This window comes from Triticum dicoccoides, unplaced genomic scaffold (assembly GCF_002162155.2).
Source record: "Triticum dicoccoides isolate Atlit2015 ecotype Zavitan unplaced genomic scaffold, WEW_v2.0 scaffold60578, whole genome shotgun sequence".
NCBI classification, from domain to species: domain Eukaryota; kingdom Viridiplantae; phylum Streptophyta; class Magnoliopsida; order Poales; family Poaceae; genus Triticum; species Triticum dicoccoides.
Window position 1 is genome coordinate 139,048 of NW_021285623.1, and position 6,419 is coordinate 145,466.

Sequence of the window (6,419 nt, forward strand, 5' to 3'; positions counted from 1 at the left end):
CTCTTTGTATACCAACCACCGACACCACGGTTGAGCATGATTCTGCTCTCACTTGGAAGTTACATGAGCTTCGATTGGTAAGTGAGGTGAGCTTGAGTTGTTATCCACATATATGCTTCTAGTACTATAGGGCTTTTGGAGAACTTAGCATGGCAGGTGAAGAAAACGAGTATGATGTTGAAGGAAATGGGCATCTCAATCAGCCCGTCACACGGTTTCACTTCAACGCATTACGTGATCATCTACGCCAAGAGTTCAGAAACAGCCTTGACCCAATTGAAGATGATGAGGACATGACTACCTTGGATATGACCAAAAATATTGCATATATGCATATTTGTCAGGTGATTTCTAGTGCAAACTATTCAATAATCTATTTATGTTATCCAGAACAAAAATACTTCACACACTTTTGTGTTTTGTCTAATTGCAGGTGTATGGGACATTTGTACAATCCACATATGAAGATAAGGAAGAAAGAGATGTTTATTTGCTGTCCAAAAAGTTCTCTCACGTCACTTTTGGCCCAAGAGAAGATAGAGTCCAAGTCTCTCACATTCTGGATTCAGATTCGGACTGCACAGACATACCTGACTCAAAACGCACACAAGTTTTTCATACGGACTCCGAATTGGGTGATTCTTTTTTTGTTGGAAACTAGATTTCGTGCACTTTCCAACCCAATTGGAATCACCTTCAAATTCGTCCGGAGCGTTGAGTTGTGGACGAAACAATCTGATGCTGCAGCAGAATCCGAGTCAAACTACAAGTCCAAAGGTGTTACATCACCTCCACTTGGGCCCATTGGCCTTGTACGACCTAGATTTAGTTTTAGGCTGCCTTGGGACGTCCTCCCACCTCCTTGGCCGTCACCCCTTGCTCCTATATAAGTAGATCCATCTAGTAGCTTTTCCTGGGGGATTTGTTTAGTTAAAAGTTAGCCATTGCAACTTCGTGTACTTCATTTGTGTCCAACGACCAGACCAAGACCGCTTACGGATCCCCACCATTATCAATACCTCATATATATTTGCAATATTCAGATTGCTTTATCATATTCTTGCTCGTTCTTCGATTGCTTGCAGGAATAGACCTTCGTGGTCAGGCTGACCGTGCTTCCGGCATCGTCAGTAACCTCAGGAGATTGGTTTAGCGATTGCTAAGGCGCAACGTCGTGCACGTTTGTAGTCGGATCGTCAAAGTCGTCTCCACCAAATCGATAGTTATCATCTCATCGAAAGATCGGGACACCCTCGCCTCTATCAGAAGAGAAGCAAGACAAGTTGGCGAGAGATTTGCAGCAACTTATGGGTAATGTTGATGAGCAACTCACTCAGAACATGGCAGCCATGAGGAGTAGTATTGTTTCTGATATTGTGAGAGAGCTTCATCAGAACCGAGAAGATGCAAGTGTCCATGGTGAAGAACAAAATGTAACTGATGGGGAAGGTGCTGCCTCCAATGCACAAGATAGAAGAAACCGTGCTCCTGCTCCCCATGCCATGAGACCTCCCGGTCCCGGACGTGGAAATGATCATGGTAATGGACGTGGTCATCATGAAGCTGCTGCTGGTTGTGGTCTTAGAGGAGGCCACCGAAGAGCAAATCTGCACCATGAAGGTAGTGGAGATGAGTTTGATGAAGATGAAGATGGCATGCACCAGAATGACAGATTTCATCATCGTAGAAACTATGGTCGTGGACGGAAGGAGGAGGAGAGGTTTGGAAAGCTGAAATTTACCATGCCCAAGTTTGATGGTGGATCTGATCCAGAAAGTTACCTCACATGGGAATTGAAGGTTGACAAGATTTTTCGCATGCACAACTACTCTGAAGAGAAGAAATTAGCAATGGCCTCACTTGAGTTTGAAGACTATGCTCTAATTCGGTGCGAGCAAGTTCAGATTCAGCGAGAAGAAGAAGGAGAGCCTGCTGTTGCTACATGGACAGAAATGAAAAGAGTGATGAGGGCAAGATTTGTCCCAAGGCATTATAGACGTGACATCTTTGATAAGCTCCAGAATTTGAGGCAAGGAAAGTTATCAGTTGAGGAGTATCATAAGGAGATGGAGAAGGCAATGATAAGAGCCAACATACATGAAGATGAGGAGCAGACCATGGCAAGGTTCCTCTATGGGTTGAATCCTAATGTTAAACAAGTGGTTGGTTTGCAGCCATATCGTAATGTGGTATTGCTGGTACATCTTGCTTCTAAGGTTGAACGTCAATTGCAAGAAGACTCGAAGCAAAACAGAACTACATCCTTCACAGCTCGAGCTACATCAAGTGGGAGTAAGTTTGTACCTCAATTCAATGTTGGTCGAGGAATTATGACTAGTTCTGGTGGTGGAAATCAGCCCCATGCACGTGCAGCCACGAGCAGAAATGATGCATCAAATTCGAAGGAGAAGAGCAAATTTGTAGCTCCTAGTTCATCCTCCATTGGCTCCATGGGGAAAACTAGTGAGATAGAGTGCTTTACATGTAAGGGATGTGGCCACATGAAGAAGGATTGTCCCAACAAGCGTACCATGCTGATCACCGAGAATGGAGAATATGAGTCTTGTAGTGAACCTGAAGAAGAAACTGAAGATGGTGATGGTTTAGATGGTGATGAGCAAACCTATTGTAATTATGAGCAAGGTGCCTCTCTTGTTGTCACTAAAGTTTTGAGTGTGCAGATCAAAGAAGCTGAGAATGGACAACGACACAATCTGTTTCAAACAAGAGCCAAAGTGCAAGACAAGGTATGCAAGGTAATTGTTGATGGTGGGAGTTGTCACAATCTTGCAAGTAAAGAAATGTGTGATAAGCTTGGGTTGAAGCTGCTACAACACCCTCATCCATATCATATACAATGGTTGAGTGAATGTGGAGAGATTAAGATCACACACATGGTACAGGTGCAATTCAAGATTGGAGATTATAATGACACCGTTGAGTGTGATGTGGTGCCAATGAAGGTGTGTCACTTGCTGTTGGGCAGACCGTGGCAATACGATCATTCAGCTCAACATTGTGGCAGAACCAATCAATACACCATCAAGTGGAGAGGAAAGGACTTGGTGCTTCGACCCATGACACCCCAACAAATCATGGCTGAGCACTTGGAGAAAGTTTCTGAAGTAAAAATAGTGAGTAAAAAAGATGGAGAGAAAAAGAGTGAGAGAGAGATCCACAAAATGGTGAGTGAGCGCCACAAGCCAAATCTGAGAGAGAAGAATAAAAGAGAGGGAGAGAACATAGTGATGTTAGCCACCAAATCAGAACTGAGAGATGTGAGGCTCAACCCAAATCAAATGGTCGTTGTACTTGTGTACAAAGATGCTTTGCTTTTAGCTAACGACTTAACATGTCTCCCTAGTGCTGTTAGTGATGTCTTGCAGGAATTCGAGGATGTTTTTCTTGAGGAAGTACCTGCTGGTCTACCTCCCTTGCGTGGCATTCAACATCAGATTGACCTCATTCCAGGAGCATCACTTCCGAATCGACCTCCCTACCGCACCAATCCTGAAGAAACAAAGGAGATACAAAGGCAGGTACAAGAACATTTAGATAAAGGTTATGTGCGGGAAAGCTTAAGTCCTTGTGCTGTACCTGTGATTTTGGTGCCCAAGAAAGATGACACATGGCGATTGATAATGGATTGTAGGCCTATCAATATTATAACTATTAGGTATCGTCATCCTATTCCTAGGTTAGATGATATGCTTGATGAATTGAGTGGCTCTATTGTTTTCTCTAAAATTGATTTGAGGAGTGGATACCATCAGATTAGGATGAAAGAAGGAGATGAATGGAAAACTGCTTTCAAAACAAAATTTGGGTTGTATGAGTGGTAAGTCATGCCTTTTGGATTAACTAATGCACCAAGTACATTCATGAGATTGATGAACCATGTTTTGAGAGCTTACATTGGCAAATTTGTTGTTGTGTACTTTGATGACATCCTAATCTATAGCAGATCCATTGAGGAACATATTGAACATCTAAAACAAGTGCTGAATGTGCTAAGGACAGAAAAACTATATGCTAATGTTGAGAAGTGCTCCTTCTGCACAAACAAGGTTGTTTTTCTTGGCTATGTCGTTTCAGGACAGGGAATTGATGTGGACGAATCTAAGGTGGAAGCAATCAAGAATTGACCAACTCCAATGAATGTAAGCCAGGTGAGAAGTTTTCATGGCCTTGCTGGTTTCTACCGGAGGTTTGTGAAAGATTTTAGTACAATTGCTGCACCTTTGAATGAAGTGACAAAGAAAGGAATTCCCTTTAAATGGGGTGCACCACAAGAAGAAGCATTTCTTGAGCTTAAGAAACAATTAACTGAAGCACCTTTGCTGATTCTACCTGATTTCACTAAAACTTTTGAGATAGAATGTGATGCTAGTGGAATAGGTATTGGAGGTGTGTTAATGCAAGAACGGAAACCAATAGCATATTTTAGTGAGAAACTGAGTGGTGCACAACTGAATTATTCTGTTTATGATAAAGAGTTGTATGCCTTGGTTAGAGTGCTTGAAACTTGGCAACACTACTTATGGCCTAAAGAGTTTATTGTACATTCTGATCATGAGGCATTGAAACATTTGAAAGGCCAAGCTAAACTGAATCTAGGCATGCTAAATGGGTAGAATTCATTGAAACTTTCCCGTATGTTGTGAAGTATAAGAAAGGAAAGGAAAACATGGTTGCTGATGCTTTATCCCGTAGGCATGTTCTTTTGACACAATTAGAAGTGAAGGTACCAGGACTTGAGAGCTTAAAAGAATTGTATTGCACTGATCATATATTTTCAGAACCATATGCAAAATGTAAAGATGGGAAAGGTTGGGATAAATACCATGTGCATGATGGGTTCCTTTTTAGGGCTAACAAGTTGTGTGTTCCGGATTCGTCGGTTAGGCCTTTCTGGTTGCAGGAATCACATGCAGGAGGATTAATGGGACACTTTGATCGCGAGAAGACTTATGAGTTGTTGGCTGATCACTTTTATTGGCCAAAGATGAGGAAGGACGTTGAGAGATTTGTGCAGCGATGTATCATATGCCACAAAGCTAAGTCTAAACTGAACCCCCATGGTTTATATACTCCCCTACCTGTTCCAAATGCTCCTTGGGAAGATATTAGCATGGATTTTGTTTTAGGACTGCCTAGGACTAAGAGGGGGAGGGATTCAGTTTTTGTTGTGGTTGATAGGTTCTCAAAAATGGCACACTTCATTCCGTGCCACAAGAACGACGATGCTTCACATGTTGCTGATTTGTTTTTCAGGGAAGTTGTTCGCTTGCATGGAATGCCAAGGACTATTGTTTCAGATCGAGATGTGAAGTTCATGAGCTACTTCTGGAAAACATTGTGGGAAAAATTGGGAACCAAGTTGCTGTTTTCAACAACGTGTCACCCCCAAACTGATGGGCAAACAGAGGTAGTGAATCGGACACTCTCAGCCTTGCTGCGTACAATGATCAGGAACAATTTGAAGGAGTGGGAAGAGTGTTTGCCGCACGTGGAGTTTGCTTACAATCGGGCAGTTCACTCTACCACAAACATGTGCCCATTTGAGGTGGTATATGGATTCAAACCACTTGCACTAATTGACTTGCTGCCACTTCCATTGCAAGAGAGATGTAACATGGAGGCTTCAAAGCGTGCTGCATATGTGAAGAAGATTCATGAGAAGACCAGAGAAGAGATAGAAAGGAAGTCCAAGTACTATGCTGCTAAGGCAAACAAAAATTGCAAGAAGGTGACTTTTGAGCCCAGAGATCTGGTTTGGATACATTTGCGCAAAGATCGGTTCCCAGAGAAGCGCAAATCCAAGCTAATGCCTCGTGGAGATGGACCATTTAAAGTTTTGGCCAAGATCAATGACAATGCTTACAAGATCTAGCTTCCTGAAGACTATGCTGTGAGTCCAACATTCAACGTTGCTGATTTGTCTCCATGCTTCGATCAAGAGGGTCATGAGTCGAGGACGACTCCTTTTGAAGAGGGGGAGGACGATGAAGACATCCCAGGTTCACCTCGTTTATCATCTTCTCCTGATGATCAAACTCAGCTCTCAAATGAAGCTGCTACAAAGAAGATCTATTTGGGTCCCATGACAAGGAGCCGTGCTAAACAAATAGCACAAGAGGTGAATGCGCTCCTAGCTGATCATAATTCAAATAACCATGAGAACTTTATACTGCTTGATCCTAGAAATTCTACGCAACTCAAGGACCCACGGAGAGAGTTGGGGATTTCGTTATTTTCATATTTGAGTTTTCTCAAATTTTGGGAATAGGATCATTTGATTTTATTTATTTTATCATAAATTATTTCTATTACAAAAATATGAGAGAGGGAATAAAATGACTTTGCCAAAATAAACAAATATTGAGGATTTAATAATAAAATCAAATAGGATTTTATTT

General features: G+C 42.1%; 1 pseudogene; it reads left to right on the plus strand.

Moving 5' to 3' along the window:
- Window positions 1-1,349: 1,349 nt before the first annotated feature.
- LOC119347201 overlaps window positions 1,350-6,419 on the plus strand; it is a 45,865-nt pseudogene continuing 40,795 nt past the window's right edge.